The sequence below is a fragment of the Camelus ferus genome, chromosome 16 (genome assembly GCF_009834535.1).
Source record: "Camelus ferus isolate YT-003-E chromosome 16, BCGSAC_Cfer_1.0, whole genome shotgun sequence".
Classification (NCBI taxonomy): domain Eukaryota; kingdom Metazoa; phylum Chordata; class Mammalia; order Artiodactyla; family Camelidae; genus Camelus; species Camelus ferus.
In genome coordinates, this window is record NC_045711.1 from 9,863,792 (window position 1) to 9,885,149 (window position 21,358).

A 21,358-nucleotide genomic window follows, 5' to 3' on the forward strand; every position below is an offset into this window, starting at 1 on the left:
CTTTTTTCTTCTTTGTGAATTTGGCCAGAGGTTTGTCAATTTTACTTACTTTTTCAAAAAAAACAGCTTTTGGTTTGATTGATTTTTCTGTATGTTTTTTTAATCTCTGTTTTATTTATTTCCACCCTGGTCTTTATAATTTCCTTCCTTCTGCTGCCTTTTGGGGTTTTTTGCTCTTCTTTTTCTAATTCTTTTAGCTGGTGTCTTAGATTGTTTACTTGAGAATGTTCTTCTTTTTTGAGGAAGGCCTGTATCACTATAAACTTCCCTCTTAGCATTATCTTTGCTGTGTCCCATAAATTTTGTGTGGATATATTTTCATTTTCATTTGTCTTAAGGTATTTTTAAATTTCAACTTTGATTTCATCTTGACCCATTGGTCTTTTAATAGCATGTTATTTAATCTTGATGTTTTCCTTTTTTTCTCTTTGTTTCCATGTAGTTAATTTCTAGTTTCATGGCATTGTGGTAAGTAAAGATGCTTGACATAATTTCTACCTTCTTAAAATTGTTGAGGTTTCTTTTGTGCCCAAGTACATGATCAATCCTAGAAAATGTTCCATATGCACTTGAAAAGAATGTATGTCGTATTTTTGGGGGGTTTAATGTTCTGAAAATATCCACCAAATCTAATTTTTCTATTGTATTATTTAATTTCCCTGTTACCTTATTTATTTTCTGTCTGGAAGATCGGTCTAGTGATGTTAATGTGGTGCTAAAATCTCTGACTATGATTGTATCCCCATCAATATCCCCCTTTATCTCTGTTAGTAGTTGTTTTATGTACTTAGGTGCTCCTATTTTGATTGCATATATTTTAACATGTGTAATATCCTCATCTTGTATTACTCCTTTAATCATTATAAATGTCCTTCTTTATCTTTCTTTATGGCCTTTGTTTTAAAGTCTATTTTGTCTGAAATCAGTACTGCTACACCTGCTTTTTTGGCTTTTCCATTTGCATGGAATATCCTTTTCCATCTTTTCACTCTCAATGTATATGTGTCCTTCACCCTAAAGTGGGTCTCTTGTATGCAGCTTATTGAAGGTTCTTGCGTTATTATCCAGTCTGCCACTCTGTGTCTTTTGACTGGAGCATTTAATCCATTAACATTTACAGTAATTAATGATAGATATGTGTTTATTGCCATTTTGAACTTATCTTTGCAGTTGATTTGGTATTTCCTCCTTGTTCCTTTCTTCTTCCTTTTGTGATTTGGTAATTTTCCTTTCTATTATCATGGATTTTATTTAGTTTTTTGTGATTCCCTTGTGTGTTTTTGGCTTCTGGTTTCCCTGTTTTATAAGTATATTAGCCCATTACTATAACTGTTTTTATTAAACTGATAGTAACATTATCTCAAACCCAACCTACTGAGAACAAAAAATTTAAAAAGAAAGAGAAAAAATACTCTATATTTTCTTGCTTCCCTTTCCCACTCTTAATGCGTTATATGTCTTCTTTTACAATATCATGCTTATTTCATTTGTATTCATGTGTTATCTCCTTTCCAGTTACGAATTTCTTATTTCTGTAGCATCCTGCTTCTTTTCTATTTAGAGTAGACCTGTCAATATTTCTTTTAGCATGGGTTTAGTGTTGCTAAACTCTTAGTTTTTGCTTGTCTGTGAAGTTCTTTATCTCTCCTTCTAGTCTAAAAGATAGCCTTGCTGGATAGAGTATCCTAGGCTGCATCTTTTTTTTCATTCAGGACTTTGAATATATCTTGCCACTCCCTTCTGGCCTGTTTTGTTTGTGTAGAGAAATCAGCTGAGAGCCTTATGGGGGTTCCCTTGTAACTCACTCTTTGTTTTTCTCTTGCTGCCTTTAGGATCATTTCTTCATCTTTGACTTTGGCCATCTTGATTATGATATGTCTTGGTGTGGGTCTGTTTGGTTTCTTCCTGTTTGGAACCCTCTGAATTTCCTGTACTTGGATATCTGATTCCTTCTTTAAGTTTGGAAAGTTTTCAGTTGTGATTTCTCCCAATACCTTTTCAATCCCCTTTGTTCTTTCTTCTCCTTCTGGGACCCCTATTATGCATAGATTGGCATGCTTTATATTATCCCATAGGTCTTTTATATTGTTTTCATTCTTTTTTATTTTTTTCTCTCAGCTGTTCTGATTAGGTGCTTTCTATTGTCCTGTCTTCTAGGTCACTTATTAGTTCCTCTACTCTATATAGTCAGCATTGCCCAGCCTTTAGATCAGTTCTTATCTCAGCCAATGAGTTTACCAATTCCACTTGGCTCTTCTTTATAGCTTCAATTTCATTTTTGGCATATTTTATATCTCTAAACACTATCTCTTTTAGTTCCTTCAGTACTTTGATCACTCTTTATTTGAAATCTTGATCTTGTAGGCTATCGATGTCTATTTAATTGATCATTGTTTCAGGGGATTTCTCTTGACCTTTTCATTGGGAATGGTTTTCTCTGCTTCTTCCTCTTGCTCACATCTCTCTGGCACTGTGCTTTATGGAGTATCAGTTTTCTATTGTGGTCCTTAAGTAGTTTATTTATCTATCTAATGCCTATGTAGAAATAAAACTTGAAAAAAGAGCAGGAGAAAGAGAGAAAGAGAATTTAAAAGAAGAGAGAAAAAAAAGGTTTGAAAACAATGTATAAGCAATTATAGAAGGACAATTGAGCAATTGAGTTGAGACATCTTTTAAAAACCTTTAAAAAAGGAGAAAAGAGGGAAAAAATATTTGTAACCTGTGTATAATCAATAACAGGAGACCAAATCCTAGAGAATGAAAATGAAATAATGTGGATTTTTAAAAATAATAATAATAAAAATATTTTAAATGAAAAATTTAACAGGGATTAAAACTGGGAGCACATATAATTGTTTAAAAATTAAAAATTTTAAAGATAATAGAAAATACAACAGGTAAAAACAGATTAAAAAAAAAAGAGGGGGGTATTCTCCTCAAGACTGTGTGCTCTTAATGAGAAGTCTTTCTGTATTTGCCTTGTTTTGGAAGCTCAGCTTGTTGTTTCCAGAGGCCCTCCATTGGCGCCCTCGTCTGTGCTGCTCCCAGTGCCTGTCAGCAAGCAGATCTCGCTTACTCCCAACACTTGGTCAGGTACAGCTCTCCTTCACTGTGGGTGGGCAGGTCACTGCCCCTCCTGATGCCACAATCAGATGTTGCAGACTGGCCAGGTAAGAGGGCAGATTGCACCCCCTACCAGCACTGCAGTCAGGTGCTGTATTCCCACCGGAAGGTGGGGGCCTACACGCCCTCTCCTGATGCAGGTTGCTCCACAGCTCTGTGCAGCTGCCCGCTCTGCCTTGGGTCGGTGCTCCACAGGAGGGCTTGGAGAAGACTGTGGAACAGCCCCGCCCCAGCTCCAGGCCCAAACTCAGCTCCTTGTTTGTCTTGGTGCAAGTTCGAGTTCTCTGAGGTGCTATGGCTGAAGGATCCTATCTGCCTTGGGCTGCAGACAAGTCTCCTTCTGGCCTTTGATGCTGTTAACCCTTAGGTGCAGATTCAGGCTTTGCCCTTGCCCCCACCTGGGTGCTAAGTGCCAGAGGATATGGCAGCTGTGCCTGAGCCCCGCCTCTCTTCACCCAAAAACCTTCCACAGGTTTTCAGAGATGGGGGTATGCACCCTTCCCCCCAGGGCACATTAGCCATGTTGTTTTATGGAGGGTCCAGGTTGTTCTGCCCTGTGCAACCACTCAACCATGGCATGCAGCCCCCTGCAGTCCCTTGGGGCTGCCTCAGTGCAGCCACCCCAGTCCTCCGCCTGTCTTGGGCAGCCTGTCCCGGCCCCTAGCTGCTGGCTCGCATCTCAGGCTGGGTATTGCAGGGACCCTCTGTGCCCGTTTAACTTAGTTCTGTCGTCAAGGGCTTCTCTGTACAGATCTGAGCCTCAGAGGCTCCTCCTCTGTCTGCTGGCCTCTCCGTTGGAGAGGGGGAGACCCAGCGAATTAGCGCTAGTCCTCCTTTACCTCTCCCTCCTCATGGGACCAGTCCTGCACTGTTTTGCCTTTTCTTCTTTCTTTTTTCCTTTTCTCCTACCAGATTTTTGGTGTCTTTGTCTTTTGAAAAGGACGATATCTGTCGGAGTTCCGCAGGTTCTCTGGTTGGCTGAGTGGGTCCGTGGATGTGAGTCTTGGTGTATTTGTGGGAGAGGGTGAGCTATGAGCATCCTACTGCTCTGCCATCTTGGCCTCCTCCCCAAAAAGGAATTTCTAAAACAAAAAATGTAATAAATCTTAATAGATGGCTTTAGTAGTATAATAGACATAGTAGAAGAGGTGATTAATTATTCAAAGTTAGTTCAGTAGGAAGTACCCTAACTGAAGAACAGAGGAAAAAAAATGACAGAAAAAGCAAAAAAGAATAACCAAAACAATTGGAACATGATGGAAAAATATATATTAAATATAAGTATATTTGTATGCATATGTATGTATATGTGTGTGCGTGTGTATATGTGTGTATATATGCAGTGAGAGTCTTGAATTCAGAAGAGTGGTATTTAAAGAGATAAAGATCGATTTTTTTTTAAGACTAATGAATGACATACATAGATTCAAAAAGTGCTACAAACCTCAAACAATGTAAATACCAAACCAAACCAAATCAAGTTAATCAAACAAACTAAAAACTAGTCTAAAGAGCTACTGGGGGGAGGGGAAGAAGGTGCTGTACCTCAATTAAGCAACAATAAATCTAATATGTTCCCTACAGAACAGATGCTAAAGACAATTAAGTGATATAGTTAAAATGCTAAAAGTTTGCAATCGCACATCATAAAAAACATCCTTTTCGAAAGTAAAGGTGACCTATAGTTTCCTCTAGATCTAGGAGCATTTATCCTTACCTCATTAAAGTTCATTTAAAGTCAGTTTTTAACACTTTTACATTTCATGCTACATGGGATTTAAAAATACAGTTTTTAATGATACAATTTCTATAGCATTAAATAAAACAAACACCTAGAACTAGTAAAAATGCATGCTTATTGTATCTTAATGTGTACAAAACTGCTACACAGAATTCTACATAAGTTATTGAGGGGGGTAAAAAGGGTTGCAAACAAATTATGTTATAAACCATGTCTGCAGATTGGAAGAGTGAATATTGTAAAGTTTTTTAATCCTCCCTGATCCTTTATAAATTCATCAAAAACCCTTCAGGGTCCTAGAACTGTCAATTTGCAGTTACTGACAAGCTGATTCTAAAAATTTAACATGAAGTATTAAAAAGATCATCTTGAAAAAGAAACAAATCTAAAGGGTTTTCATGAGTAGTTATATACATGTATTTACAAATAAACCATATAGACAGTGGTCTTGGGTCAAGAATACACAATAGACAACATTGCACCCAAGAATAAGAGGCAATAGAACAGAAGAGAGTCCAGAAACAAATGATATATGAAATCATTTGATTTGTAAAATGGTAGTGCAGTGAGAAAGAATAGACTTTTGAATAACTGGCTATAAATATCAACCTATATTTTCTGTATCTATATACAATTAAATCACAGAGCAAGTAAAATTTCACATCTTATTCAAAAACCAATTCCTATTGTGCATTTAAACAAGAAGGGTAAAATAAACAAAGGTTTCAGAAAATAATAGTGCATCTCCATAGTCTTAGAATAGTTTATGATATCTTTATTGGGACATAGTACAGAGCCATAAAACAAAATATGAAAGACAACTATATTTAATGAAGAATTTCTGTTTAAAATATAACATTTAAAGAATAGAAAGTCTAGGGAAAATATATGTAGAAACATTGTTAATAATTTCAACAGGCATACTTCAGAAAAGGATAAAATTTTCAACCTCTGTCATGAAAAGATAAACAATACCTAAGTTTGGTATCCCACTATTGGCAGAAATGTAAATTTGCACAACCACTTTTGAAATCTTTTGAGCAGTATTTACTAAAATAGAACATACATGAATAATCATAGCAATGCTATTTGCTTAAGCCCAAAATCAAGAAAAACTCTTAATGTTCAACATTAAGAAGTTGGATAAATAACCTATGTTATATTTACCCAGTGACTTGCTAGAAACAATAAGAATTGAAAATTATGCTTAAACACAAAAGTGTAGGTGACTTTCTTAAGCATAATGTTGAGTGAAAATAAAATTCAATCATATAATTGCATACTATACAAACTGATGGTGATAGAAATCAGAAGGGTAGATACTACCGCAGAACTTCAAGGGTGTTACTAATGTTCTGTTTTTTAATACTAGTGATTTCTACAGAGTGCACATTTTGGGAAAAATCATGAGTTCTTCTCTTATGTGTTTTTTTCCTGTGTATATGTTGTGCTTCAATAACATTTATTTAATACTGAATGGAATAATTAGTTAAATTTCATTTATATTGTCAGTATAATAGCATAGATATTGGAACAAATTGAAAGCTCAATAAGTGGTCATTGTTATTATGATTATTTCTTTAAATTAGTATAAAGTAAAACACCTGTAGAATATACTATTAAATTAAGTATTCAGTTTTCATAATTCTAAAATTTGAGTAGAGATGTATTTTATTTTTATTTGTAAGACAAAGGCTTGGTCTTTGCTATGTGATCTCAATGTATGTTTTCCTCCTTTCCAAATTTGCTTTGTGTTGGATAATTTAGGGGCAATTGTTTGTAGCTTATAGTTTATGGCTATAGTTATGGACCGTAAACAATTTAATCAGAGAGGAGTAGCTAATTAAATATGAGCACTCTGGGTTTGTTGTGATGAATCAAATTTGCAAAGCTCCTTTAGGTTTTCAAACGAAATGTTTTGTAACAGTTGACTGCTAATATTAGTGAGATATTTTCTGCAGAGAAATATCAAAATTACATGATCACTTCAATTTTTAACAAGAAAATGCTCAATATAATCTCAAATAACTTGAAAATTGTGGAAAGTTCAAGTGAAGAGAAGCCTCAAGTGAAAAACAAATGTAATTTAAGTATTCCTTTGATTTATCTATTTGGATAAGATGGAGTCTCTGTATATGTTTGGAATTCTGATGAACAAAAAGAGGGGTATAGATTTTTAATTTGTTGGGAGATCATTTACCGACTCACTTTAATAAGTTATCTACCAATAAGGCAGCTGTTAGATATTCTCAAACCAATTACCTGCTAATTTGTTTCTAACTTAATGAAACTATGAAGTCTATAACAAGATCAAATAGTTTACTTTGTATATTTGTTAACAAAACAGTTTAAGTAAAATTTAGATGAGAATAATCTTGGAGAGACTACAAAAGAGATTATTTGAACCCTCTAAGCTTTGATGCAGAATTGTCACATTTCTTTGATTCTACTTCATTCTTCTTTTTAAATGAAGTATAGTTTATCTTTCAAAAGTGAAAGTTGTGCACATGTTAAAGATACTTTGAAAATTTGATAATAAAAATGAGGGAAAATGTCACATTTTATTACCCAATACAAGAGCAGTTAATAGTTCAGTATAATTTTTGCAGTTGATTCTTGACTTGTTAAGTCAAGATAATATGTCATATATAATTTTCAAACTGTGTTTCACTTAATATTATCATATTAATACTTTAATGTTGTATAACTTAGCTTAACATTTTAATGTATGAATAATATTCCATTATATGTTTGTAAAATAATATAATTCTCTGGTTGAAGTTGAGGTTATTTCTAATTTGGTGTACATTAAATACTATTGTGGATGCTAGTTATGTCTTTATTAAAGATTGTCAGAAATAAAATAATCAGGTCAAAGTGTATTCAAAATTGAATATTTTATTTTTGATTAATCCCTTTAGAGGATTACTCAGCAAACTGATCATGAAAATATGACAGCACGTTGATTTTTGTATTTATATGTTTACCAAAGATTTTCAGATATTGTGTAAAAGGTATTCACTCCGATCCTTTATTCTACATATACACTTTAATCAAAAGCACATAGTTTAAAAATGTTATTTATCTTAAACTATGTTACACTATTTGCTCTTAAAGTCAAGAACTAAATTTTTTGTAGTTATATTTAAGATACTTACTTATTTTGATAAAATAAGTAGGTAGATAGGTAGATAGATAATAGAAATAGATAAGCATGAAGGAACAGATGAGTGAAATTGTATGCCATTTGGCATTTAGTTCAGTAGATGTATGGAAACACTGCCTGAGCATACCAGATGGAAAGACTTTATAAAGATTGGGTCATAAGATGGTTCACTGTTTGCAGACAAACTGCAGATAATTACTATTACTGCTGTTTAGATGGGTATTAACATTTTTATTAAGGTTGAGTTTATAATATTTGCATACAATATTTGTATGTGAAACCTTCTATATATAGGCTTTCTGTATGGAAAGGGGAAAAAGCAGAAGAGGCACTGGAGAATTTAAAACAGGAAACTGATTTGGTCAAATACACACAGCAGTTTGGGGGGAGTGAGAGAGTGAGAGTAGAGTGTAAGCCATGGGTTATTATCATGGGATGATTTTTTGTTTCCAGCAGTGTATTTAAATTTTAACAAAATGTTCAAAGAGGAATAGAGAGATTCTTAAATGAACTGGGATATATACAACTGCTGCTCACTGCTGGGAGTCCACTTATGCAGGAGAGGCTGACTTTTCACAATAACATTTGAGGTACTTATTAAATAAATACCTTGGTTTGGATTCAAGAAAAAAATATCTTTAAGTTTATTATATACATGCAATGTTTAGTTCTATCCAAAATCTTAGGTGGAGTTTAACTACTGGCCAGAACCTGTTCCTCCTCAGACAGTGTTGGTGCTCCTTGCTGGCTCTGGGAGCAAATTAGGAAGCATGCCACACTGATTGGTACATTTCCATTCTTAATAATGGCTTGGCATCTGTGCTGCTACAATGTGCCTGGGTAGAAAAAGCCTTCAATATTTTGTACAACTTCCCCATTAGGGTTTTAGGAGAGAGAGTCAGCTAAATAATTATCAACTACCCAAATAAATCATCCCTCCATTTTTAACCTCTGCAGAGTTCTTCATTAGCAAGAAAGATGTGCCATCTTGCTTAATAATTATTTATAATGACAATGGTTAAGTTAAAAATTGAAGCAATGACATAATAGATCTGTGCCCTTATCTATAAATCTGAACTTGTTTTTAATAAAATTTTGCCTGTATGGATACCAGTAGGCTTTCATTCTATATTTTAATTTGTTAAGTAAGAAATATATATGTGTTATGAAATAGCAGCATCTTTACAGTCAATAGCTTGTATTGACCATAATATTTATCAACATCAGACTTGCCACGTGGTAAGACTTAGCTTTGTCATTGCATACTGTCTTTCCTTGAGATAATGAATCAATTATAAAATTCTAGGAAAAGTTTTGCTTATCAAAGTAAAGGTATTGAAAGACTGATGACTTTATTTCTTTATTTTTTTATTTCTTTAGTCAAAAAAAGAGCAGTCCCATAATAAAGAGCATAATGGTCTCTCTCTCTCTCTCTCTCTATATATATATATATATCTTTTTATACAGTGTATTAAGGCACCAATGAACAACAGTCAACAATCCAGAAATTTGTCTACCTGCTTCTACCTGCTCATAAGTTTAACTCTCCTATAAAGAGTCTATTCAGATGGAAAAGATTTGACATATCCTAAATGATAAAACCTTTCATAAAGACAGAATACATCAACTACTTTTGATCAATACTTGCTAGACCTATTATTTTTTTAAATAACTTGCTAAATATTTAATTCAGAAGTTCTTTGAAATCCTGGGTAAAGAACACCAGATTCTTGTCCTTGAAAACGTAACATTTCCACTATAAATTAAGACATTAACATCGCTGTCTGACTCATGTAAATTTTTTAACATGTTTGCCATCATAGAGTGTGGACTTTGAAGGAATATTCATAAAGTTACATTTTTGAATCTGCGATTCTGAGAATCAGATTCATGCTTTTACTCACAACACTTCTGACACCAAATGGGAGGGTTTGTTTTTATATTTCCCCCACATCAACAAGTTCTCCAATTTCCCCAGCACCAACTGCATGTCTTACAATTCAATTCTATGCTACCTGGAGTTAACACAAACCCCACTGGTTAAGGACTCGTGCCCCACCACCATTAGATGCCAATCACAAGTCCCATATTTCTGATCTGTCAGTTATAAATTAGAGGTTCCCTTGGGTTTGATAATCTTCTATAACCACTCACGGAACTCAGGGAATTACTTTACTAGTAGCTATCAGTTTATTATAAAGGATAAAAAACAAGTAGCCAGATGATGATACACACTGGGTAATCTCCAAAAGGGTCCTGGGCATAGGAGCTTCTATCCCTGTGGATTTGGGGTGTAGCATCATCCCAGCATGGTGATGCACCCATCAACCCAAAAGCTCTCCAAACCTCATAGTTCAGGGATTCTTATGGACATTTCATTATGTAGGTGAAACTGATTATACAATTGGCCACTAGTGATTGAACTCAATCTCCAGCTCCTCTCCTGCTTTGTACGTTGTGGATGGAGCTGTAAATTCCAAACCTCTAATCATGCCTTGGTCTTTCTGGTGACCAGCTCCAATCCTGAAAATACTTGGGGGCCCTCAGCCACCAGTCACCTCATTAGTATGCAAGACACTCATCACTTTGAATACTCCAAGCACTTTAGAAAATGTATACCAAGAATCAGAGCTAAAGACCAGATATGCATTTCTTATTATATCACATAAATTTTACCCATGGTGAGTTTAACAGCACAGGGTTACACTGTGAGGCTCTCTGAAAGGCAGTTTTTGGTCTTCTGTTTCCACACCTGCATTCTCTTCTTAACCATTTACCTTATAAATAATACACAGAGGAAAGACACTAAATGATGAATAAGGAGACCTAGATTTTTGTCCTGCCATCACTATCAAATAACTGAATGATTTTGGGTAACTCCCATTAAGCAGTGAAATTTCAGTCTCCTCATTTGGAACACACATTTAGAGAACTACATAATCTTCATGATCCTTCAAAGTCCTAAGATTCTATTCTATATGATCCATATGCTCCAGATGAGATATCTCCCAAGGGTGTCACAGGTTCCAAACAAAATATACTTAAAATAAAATTTCAGTCTTTTATGTCTATTATTAAAATAATATATGTTGTTCCTTTGTTCTATTATCACAAATATAGTAAAGATAACAAGCAAGTTTAATTTCAAAATAAATAGTAGCTTTTTCTTCTGCTCACTAGAATTTACTGCTTGTGTATTCAAGACTACATCATGATTCAGGCAGGAGATTTCCCTCATAGAAAATTTAATATATAAACATTAAAAAGGAATTAATATCCAAAACAGTGAGTCTGATGGAGTCAGTTGGGTGTGAAAATAAACAGACCCAATTGCACTTTATGAACATGGAGGTGGAGACAGGGATGTAAGTCACAATGTTCAAAGATCATCAAAATTGTCAACCTAATTTAACAAAAGATGAACATTTAAAATGTGATGGGATCTTGTGAGATGAATAGAGTACAGATAAGGCATTATGGAACAAATGTAACCACAGAGCGAGCCCCAAACTGTCCTTATCCTGATACTGAGTTACTTTTCAAAGACAACAGAACAAAATTGCAATTCCTGCAGCTGAAGCATAAGTAGGAAAAAATATTTTGACCTCAAACAACACCAGAATAAAAGTTTCCCCCTCCACAGAACCAAAGGGCTGGGATGTGACCAGAACCTGAATACCAGAACCTTTCAGAAAGGTGTCTGAAAAGATCCAGTGCTGAATCCCCTTCACCACACCTTACCATAAATGGCCAAGATCCAAAGTCCTCTAATGAAGACCTGTCTTGCCAGCTCTTCCACATACTTCCTCTTCTAACTCATCTCCTTGCAGGTTGACTGTGCAAGCTTTTTCTTTTCTCAAAAGTCTATGCCATAGCACTGGCTTCTATGCATGGCAGGCAGAGATTCCTTTGTTTGGTAACAATTTCTGGCAATAAGGGAGGGGCCAAATTTCTGAGACAGCCTCTGCAGCCCCCTGTGGGGTGCAGGCTTTAGTCACTGACCCAAAGCGACTGTCTGGTCTACTTCATTTTACTCTGATGCCTTTGCAAAAATGCTGCATCTTCGTGAAGAGTCATAGAAAGGACTTTTTGACAAGTATAAGTTTCTGATAACTTTCAGATCATACCACTGAACTGTGTAAGAAAGTAAAGAATTCTAGTGGAAACCCTGATGGCTTCATAAAACTGTTAACAGAAGATCATGGTCAAGGATCAGATAGATAGGACTGAGTGGACTAATGAATATGGTTATAATTTTTATGTTTTTTTATCTAAAATAGTCCTGGCTTTTAATCTGTGTTTTCCAGATATAAGAAAACCTTTACCTTAGCTAAATTAGGATTTACAGCAACTTAGTAAATTATATTTTTGTAAGCAGAATTGAAATATTTATTTTTTCTTTTCACTTGATCCCTTCAGATTTCAGAAACTCTTAGTGAGTATTCTTAATACAGCAATGTAGTTATCTGCATTAGTTCAGTAAGGATCTGTTCTCCTTATAACAGTACATAATTGGAAACATTGGTTATTTACTATATCTATTACTGAAATATCCAATTTTAGAATATACATAGAGTCAGATATGCCCAGATGGTTTCAAAATACTGAGGTGAACTTCATGGAGCCATAAAGCCCCTTGAGAAAACAATCTGGTGCCTTGCTTGTAAGATTTCCATCAGCCTTATCAGGTGAATAAGAAAGGTCATTTCCAGAGAGGTGTAAGAATTTCAAGATATTTTTGGGACTTCAAAGAGAAAGGAATTCACCCAAATTTATAGATATTGTGAGCAGAATCAAATAGGAAACCTTCTGTGTGGCTTTCCTGGCCTTGAGACACCTTTTAAAAGTCCAGTCTGAGATTCCTTATGAAAAATTCCAGCAAAGCCAAGTTTAAAAGACTCTATATGATCAATTAAACACACACACACACATATACACACACACACATATATATAAAATCAGGCTGAAGTTATTGAAATCAGACTTATTTTGCAAACAAATTAGTTTTAATTTGGCTTCATTTGGTAGAAATGAAGATAATTTTAGAGAGATAAATTATATTTCTATAATATGCCTTTGTAGACATTAAATTCTAGCACTGTTAATTGTCTTTGAGGTTTTGTATTTACTGCCTAAGACTCACTTCCAGGATGGCTCATTGTTGCTATGTTGCAGTATTATAGAGTTTAATTGATTATTAAGAGAACATTCTAAGTTTGTTTCTGAAGCTTATCACAGTAATCTATCCGTGGATAAAAATCAGATGCTCCATAACCTGTAATAAGAAGATCATGCACACTGGAAAAGGCATCATTCAAAGGACTTCCTCAGACCTAGATGGAAGGACCTTTCTCAGGTATTTTTAACTAGATCATGCACAGTGAACCCAAAGGAAATTGACTCTTGAATGTATAGTTCCCACTTAAGAAGGACCTCTATACTAGACTGTTCTGTAGAAGGAATTGTGGTCCTCAAGCTCATCTTAAAGCAATGCTCAAAGAGGAGAAGCAGTACCCATGTCAGGATGAGAAGGGAACAACAGCAGTGGTAGACAGCTGACCCGAGAATCAATACCAGGCCTGTAAGACTCATCCTGCAAATTCAGTCATACTGTTTACTAAACATGTGTCTCCTTATCACAGTTGAAGCTTATTGTTTTACTTCTAGCTTAACTTTTGCTCCAATGTTCAGAATGGAAAGAAAATTCTCTAGTAAAGTTGTCACAGAGTATAACCACTCATGACATGTATCACTTCTTGTTTTAAGTCTACTGTTACAAGAACTTGTGCAATGTGTGTGCAACAATTTGATATAATTTATCAAATGTATAGCCTGTAAAATATTTCCCTGTCAGCATACCTATGTGCTGTTCTCTGTGTCTGATTAGTTTTCCCCAGCCTGGATAGCTAAGCAAATCTGTGTGTGTGTGTGTGTGTGTATATATATATAAATATGAAATATATATATATATAATACATTTTTCTTCTTAAAATATTTATTTTCAGAATTGTAATGCTTACATCTTAAAGTCTTAATACAATGGTTTTAGTTTAACAATACATTACAGAATAATGTGAAAAATGACTTTCCTAGTAAACCATGAACATGGAATTAATACCTCCAGTATCAAAGTCACCAACTTGTCACCTTTTCCAGCCACAGAATCCCAGAAAATGGTATTAACAATGCCTTTGGGTCTTAAAGCCTGACATGCAGGATGAATAAATTAAGAGAGAGGGGCATTTTCATTAAAAATCAGATTTTAAAACCACATAGGATTTATTTTAAAGATCACAGTTGACAATAAAATATTTAGATCAGTCTAGTTTTGTCTTTTATAAAAAAAGTAGTGTAAGTTTTCATTTTATATACATACCTGGAGTGTTTAATTCCATTTTATAATTCAAACTTATTTTAAACACTAAAGAAAAACTGAGTAGAAGAGTGTGTGTGTCTCCTCCTCTCTTTGTGGTATATCTAGCCTCATCAACTAAGACTAATACAGGAATCTGGCCCATTACATGCTGTGCTGAGTATATGTATATATATATATATATAGAGAGAGAGAGAGAGAGAGAGAGAGAGAGAGAGAAGACCTAGAATGAAGGGACATGATGATAAACCCAAGGCAGACAGCAGCCAACCTGGCCTCCAGGTTCAAATATTTTGATCAATAATGCTTTCTATTACAAAGTTTGCAATTAACAGGGAAAAAAGGGTAGAGGAAATTTTCACCTATGGAGGTATGGGGAAGTCATTGTGGCTAATATATAATTTAACCTAAATGTTATGCTAACCAAAATATCCTGTTTTGTGGCCTGTCAAATATACATTGTACATCTACTTTAATCATTAAGGAAAATAATGAACTTAATAATCATTATAGAGTAACTGTGGTTCAGGCATCTGAAAGAGTAGGGTGGCCATTTTTTGTATGGTTTCAGACATGTTCCTATGTTATTGAGAACTTTAATTTTCTGAACTGTGTGAGACTCAAAGTCACCACCAGCCATTCCCTAAACAGTATCTGCAAGCACTTGCCAGCTATAAAATTATGGTCTCATGATCTCTTCTTAGAACACTGAAATCTTTCTGTTTAGGAATGGTAGCAAGAGAGCTCAAGCCATAATCACTCAGCAGAAAGCATTTCATTTCTAAGCAAGAATATGGTGTTAGACAACAGACTTGCTCTAGATTACAAACTAGCTGAACTAGGAGGTGTTGGTGCAGTAGTCAGTGCATCATGTTGTGATTTTATTAACCCCTCTTCAGAAGTAGAAACTCATCTAGAAAAAATTAGACAGCAGGCAACTTAGGTCCCACAAGTGTCCTCACAAGAACCTGGATTTGATCTTTTAGCAAATGTCTTCCCATGAAACCCATTGGGAATAAGGTCTATATTTGAAAGATGGCTTAAACTGGGTATCATTGTTTTGTGCTTGCTAGGATTTCTGTTCCTTCTTATCAAACTCTGTACTTACTGTTTGTCACATGTCCTCAAGCCTTTGTTAGGTCGATGTCCCTTACCAATAGGAATTAACAGAACTGTTATCACCCCTTACCTCTCAAGATTGTGGAATTAACAACATAAAAAAGGCATTTGTAACTGCAAAACCAGTCCCAAACTGGCCTTATCCTCTTTCTACCAAGATACTGAGTTTTTTTGAGAGACAGCAGAACAAAACCACAATTAATGCATAGAAGAGAAGATTCTGACCTCAAACAACACCCAGACAGAAGTTTCCAGCACATGATCAGAACCTGAATATTGAAACCATTTCAGAAGTTAAGAGTCTGTTGTCAGGGAAGATCTGTGCTGATGTCCCTTTATCATACCTTACTATAAATGGCTAAGTTCCAAAGCCCTCCAATCAAAATCCACCCCACCAGTGATTCTGTGTGCTCCCAGAGATCAGGGAGACAGACTTGAGCATCCCTCCTTTCTCTTTGCAAGTCAACATCACAACAAAGCTTTTTCTGTTCTCAAAAGTCAGTGCCATAGTATTGGCTTCTATGCGTGTTGGGCAGCAAGCCCTTTGCTTGGTAACGCAAGTAGTAATTAAAAACCTAGGCTGGCAGGGGGTCTTCATTCAGGGGATCTTACAGGAGATCAGCTCACTCATGTAGTGCCCTAGGAGAGGTAATTCTATGGACAAAAAAGGAAACCCTGCTGTTTGATCCTCTGGCAGATACATGTCATTATATATTCATCAAAACCCATATAATTTGCAACACCAAGGGTAAACTCTAATATAAACTATGGACTGTAGGTGATAATAATCTGACAGCATGGGTCCATTGATTATAATATACCCCTGGGGGGCAGGATACTGATAGTGGAGCAGGCTGAGCATATGTGGGCAAAGCAGGTACATAATTGTAACAGAGGAGACCTAGCAACACAGTTGTTAAATTCCACAACCATGAACTTGGTCATGGATGTCTTGTCTGAATTAAGATTAAATTTAGAATATGAGTAGATCTTCAGATAAAGAGAATATATTGAGAGGAAAAAGTTCATTGGGCTCTGCTGTCAGCAAGGAGAAAATAAGAGGCAATGTAAATGAGAAAATCTCACTAATCATTCACTCTTCTTGGGAAGAGAACTCAGAGGCATGAACTAATTATTGCCTGACAGCAATATATACCTTAGTGTGTAGCAAATAAAATTCAACTTTTTAAATATAAAAATGATCATTTAAAATGTATCATATAATATGCTAGGAAGTCAGTATACAAATAATTGGAAAATCACACATTTGTGCTTTTGTTTTGTTTTTGTTTTTCCATTGGGGTTGACTGAAAGACTTTTTAAAGTTCGGTTAGAAATGCATAACATTTATACTTTACTGGAAATGTGTTTCCCTTTTTATGTTGCAAATTAGAACATGCATTTATTTCTCTAATTATCGCTAAGTTATAAAAATCATTACTAAATTCATTGAAAGACATTATCTGGATTAGAGCCTATACTTATGTCATTAAAACTCACTATAAAGTTTTAAAGTTTGAACCTTTCAAGGTTATGTATGTTTAACAGTGAAAGTATATTTAAGAAAATCTTTAACTTTTAATCAGGCTAGCAATAAACAAAAAAAACTGTTTTAATATGTGTATTTATAGAGTAAGAATCCATCAAGTCACTAATGAAATAACTTAGAGATATTTTACTTTTCAACACCTAATATGCTGTCATTCAAATTAACTTTTTTAAGCGTTTGTATTTTTGATTCCTTTTATGGAAAAGGAACCTGTGGCTCTTTTTACAAAAAAAAAGCAGGAGAAATGCATTATAATGATTTTTATATGGACACACTCTGCTTTCAGTTGCTTGGATAGAACTCTCACTTTGACTGTACCACTCCTGGATAAGGATTTAAAAGCATCACTAGTCAATAAGGATTAAGGTTAAAGCCAAACAAAAAGACTATAACACCATGGTTCCATTGTAAAATGTAAAAAGCTGACAGTTTTTTGTACTCAGTTCATACTGAGTGAGTCTCCCTAGACTTAACCTCTTTCAGTTAATTACATTATATCATAATTATTGTGTACATAAATATACTTTATTAAAATTACTTTACAGAATTTTATAAAAATTAAATATATACATTATTCTAAATGGTACAAGCTCAAAATTTATTACATAAAGAAAACATCCTTGATTCCTATTTAAAGAAGAAAACACTTTGACCTTTCAAATGTTTATTTCATTATTTACTTACACATTTTGAGACAACGTGTTCATCGTATGCTGATTTATTTGAAAAATAATGAAGTTTCTGTTCTCCTTATTTGCTTGGGTTCCTTGAAAAGCCTCTTCTTTTTAAAATTCTATGTAAATATCCCCTTTTGTATCTAAATGTTCACTCAAATTCTGCTTTTTTTTTTTTTCCTTAAAGAGAGTCTCTCAAATATTCTCTGATGATTAGTGATGTTGCGTATTTTTTCATGTGCATGTTGGCCATCTGTATGTCTTCTTTGGAAAAGTATTTGTTTTGTTTCAGTCTTCTGCTTATTTTTACTCAGGCTGTTTTTCTGATGTTGAATTCTAAGTGTTCCTTACATATTTTGGATATTAACCACTTACTAAATATACCACTTGCAAATATTTCTCTCATTCAGTAGGCTGCCTTCTCATTCTGTTGATTGTTGCCTTAACTATGTAAATGCTTTTTAGTTTGATGTAATCCAATTTATTTATTTTTTATTTTGTTTTCTTTACCTGAGAAGACCAATGCAAAAATTTTTGCTGAGTCCAGTGTCAAAGAGCATACTACCTATGTTTTCTTCCAAGAGTTTTATGATTGCAGGTCTTACATTTTAGTCTTTAAGCCATTTGGATTTTATTTTTGTATATTGGGGGAGAAAGTAATCCACTCTGATTATTATTTATGGAGCTGTCTAGTTTTCCCAATACTATTTATTGAAAAAAGTATTATATATTCTTGCCCCTTTTGTCATAAATTATTTGAGCATGTAAATGTGGGTCTATTTCTGAACTCTCTATTCTCTAATGTTGATCTGTGTCAGTTTTGTGTCAATACTATACTGTTTTGATTACTGTAGCTTTATAGTGTAGTTTGAAATTAGGAAGTGTGATACCTTCAGCTTTGTTTTTCTTTCTCATAATGTTGGCTATTTGGAGTCTTTTTGTTTGCATGTAAATTTTACAATTATTTGTTCTAATTCTTTGAAATATGTCTTTGGTATTTTGATAGAGATTTCATTGAATCTATAGATTCATGCCTTGAAGAGTATGGTCATCTTAACAATATTAATTTTCCTATCCATGAGTACAGTGTATCTTTCCATTTGTTTGTGCCATCATTAATTTCTTTCATCAATGTCTTATAGTTTTTAGAGTACAAGACTTTTACCTCTTTGGTTAGATTTATTCCTTGGCATTTATTGTTTTTAATGCAATTGTAAATAAGAATGTTTTCTTAATTTTTCTTTCTGATAGTTTGTTTTAAGTGTCTGTAAATGCACCATATTTCTTTCCAGTAATTTTGTAACTTGCAACTTTACTGAATTTATTTATTAGGTCTAATAAGTTTTGATGGTGTCATTAGGATTTTTCCATATATAGTATTATGTCATTTGCAAACAGTAAAAGTTTACTTCTTTGTTTCCAATCTGGATTCCTTTTATTTATTTTTTATTTGTTTGATTGCTAAGACCTCAGATATTACATTGAATAAAAGTAGTGAGAGTGGGAACCCTTGTGTTGTACTTGATCTTAAAGAAAAAGTTTTCAGCTTTTCAATATTAGTTATGATATTGCTGTGGGTTTGTCATATATGACCTTTATTTTGTTGAGGTATGGTCCCTCCATACTCACTTTGTTGAGGATTTTTATCATTAAAGAATGTTGAATTTTGTCAAAAGTTTTACTGTGTCTATTGAGATGATCATATAATTTTTATTCTTCATTGTGTTAATGTAGTATATCACATTGAGTGATTTGCAAATATTGAACCATGCTTGCATATCTGGGAGAAATCAAACATGATTGTGGTGTATGATTCTTTTAATGCATTGCTGAATTCAATTTCCTAATATTTAGTTGAGGATTTTTGCATCTGTGTTCATCAGTGATATTAGTCTGTAATCTTTTTTTGTAGTTTCTTTGGTTGTGAGATCATGGTGATTCTGGACTCCTAGACTAAGTTTGGAAGCACTTTATCCTCTGCAACTTTTTTGAATAGTTTGAGAAGGGTAGGTGCTATCTCTTCTTCAAATGTTTAGTAGCATTTACCTTTGAAGCCATCTGGTCCTGCACTTTTGTTCATTGGGATTTAATTTTATTACTAATTTAATTTCATTACTAGTAACCAGTATAGTCTTACTTGCTCTTTCTCTTTATTCAGTTTTGGGAGATTGTACCTTTCTAGGAATTTATTCATTTACTCTCAGAGAGAATTTTAAAATCCAGCAAGAAAAAAGTACTAGATACACATGAGGAAATTCCCATAAGATGATCAGCTGACTTTTCAGTGGAAAAGTCATAAGGCCAGACATAAGGCCACAAGGGAGTGGCACAATATATTCAAAGTTATGGCAGAAAAATCTACTACCAAGAATAATCTACCTGGCAAGTTTATTATTTAGATTTGAATGAAAGATTAAGAGCTTTCTAGATAAGCAAAAGCTAAAAGAGTTCAACACCACTAAACCTGCTCAACAAGAAATGTTAAAGGGACTTTTCTAAGTGGAAAAGAAAAGGTCACAACTAGAAATACGAAAATTGTGAAAGGGAAAAATCTCACTGGTAAAGGTACATATACAGTAAAAGTAGTAGATCAGTCATTTTTAAAGCTAGTTAAGAAGGTTAAAAAACAAAAGGAGTATGATGATCATCTATATTCAAGGTAAGTAGTTAAAGGATACACAAAACAGATGTAAAATATGGCATTAAAAGCATTAAATGTGGGAGGGGAGTAAAAATGTAAACTGGTTAGAATGTGTTGGAACTTTGAGATAATCTATTTAAAAATATGTATATGTGTATATATACATATATATATACACACACATATATATATATATCTTTTTTTTTCCCGTGGTGACCACAAACCAAAAACCTGTAATAGATACACATGAAAATGATATAAAATCACAAAGGAAGGGAGCAAAAGAAGTGGCACTAAAGATAGTCATCAAATCACAAGGGAAGAGAGCAAAAGAGTAAGGAAAAAAAAAAGAACTACAAAACAATCAGAACTGAGTGAACAAAATGGTAATACGTACATGTCTATCAATAATTACTTTAAATGTAAGTAGACTAAATGTTCCAATTAAATACATAGAATGGCTCAGTGGTTTAAAAAATTACTCATGTCTATGCTGTTTATAAGAGACATACTTCAGGTCTAAAGACACACTCACTATGCCTACCATTTCTTCTATGGCATAGTCCTCCAAAAATTCATGCACAGCCAGAGCTCAGAATATGACCTTATTTGGAAATAGGATCTTTGTAAGTTTAATTAGTTAAGATGTGGTCATATAGGTCTTAATATGACTGGTGTCCAAAGAAGAAGAAGGACAGAGAGACACAGACACAAAGGAAGGAGATGGAGGAAGCCACAGGCCAAGAAAAACCTGGAGGTACCAGAAGAAGGAACAAACAAGGAAAAATCCTCCCCTAGAGTTTTCAGAGGAAGCTTGGTTTCACTAATATCTTGATTTCGGAATTCTAATCTCTGAAACTGTGAGTCAATACATTTCTGTATTTTAATCTTCTTTTAAATGTTATTTAGTTTTATATCCCCAGGGCCTCAAATACTGTTTTCCACATGGTCACACAATAAAATTTTAGGCAA

At 34.1% G+C, this 21,358-nt stretch overlaps 1 long non-coding RNA gene across 1 annotated transcript; it reads right to left on the reverse strand.

Moving 5' to 3' along the window:
- Positions 1–311: 311 nt before the first annotated feature.
- On the reverse strand, positions 312–20,909 carry LOC116669197. Its single transcript, XR_004326550.1, has 3 exons — positions 20,899–20,909; positions 14,811–14,822; positions 312–426 (listed from the first exon to the last, which is right to left on the reverse strand). It is a non-coding gene; the product is annotated as an uncharacterized LOC116669197 (long non-coding RNA).
- Positions 20,910–21,358: the final 449 nt, after the last annotated feature.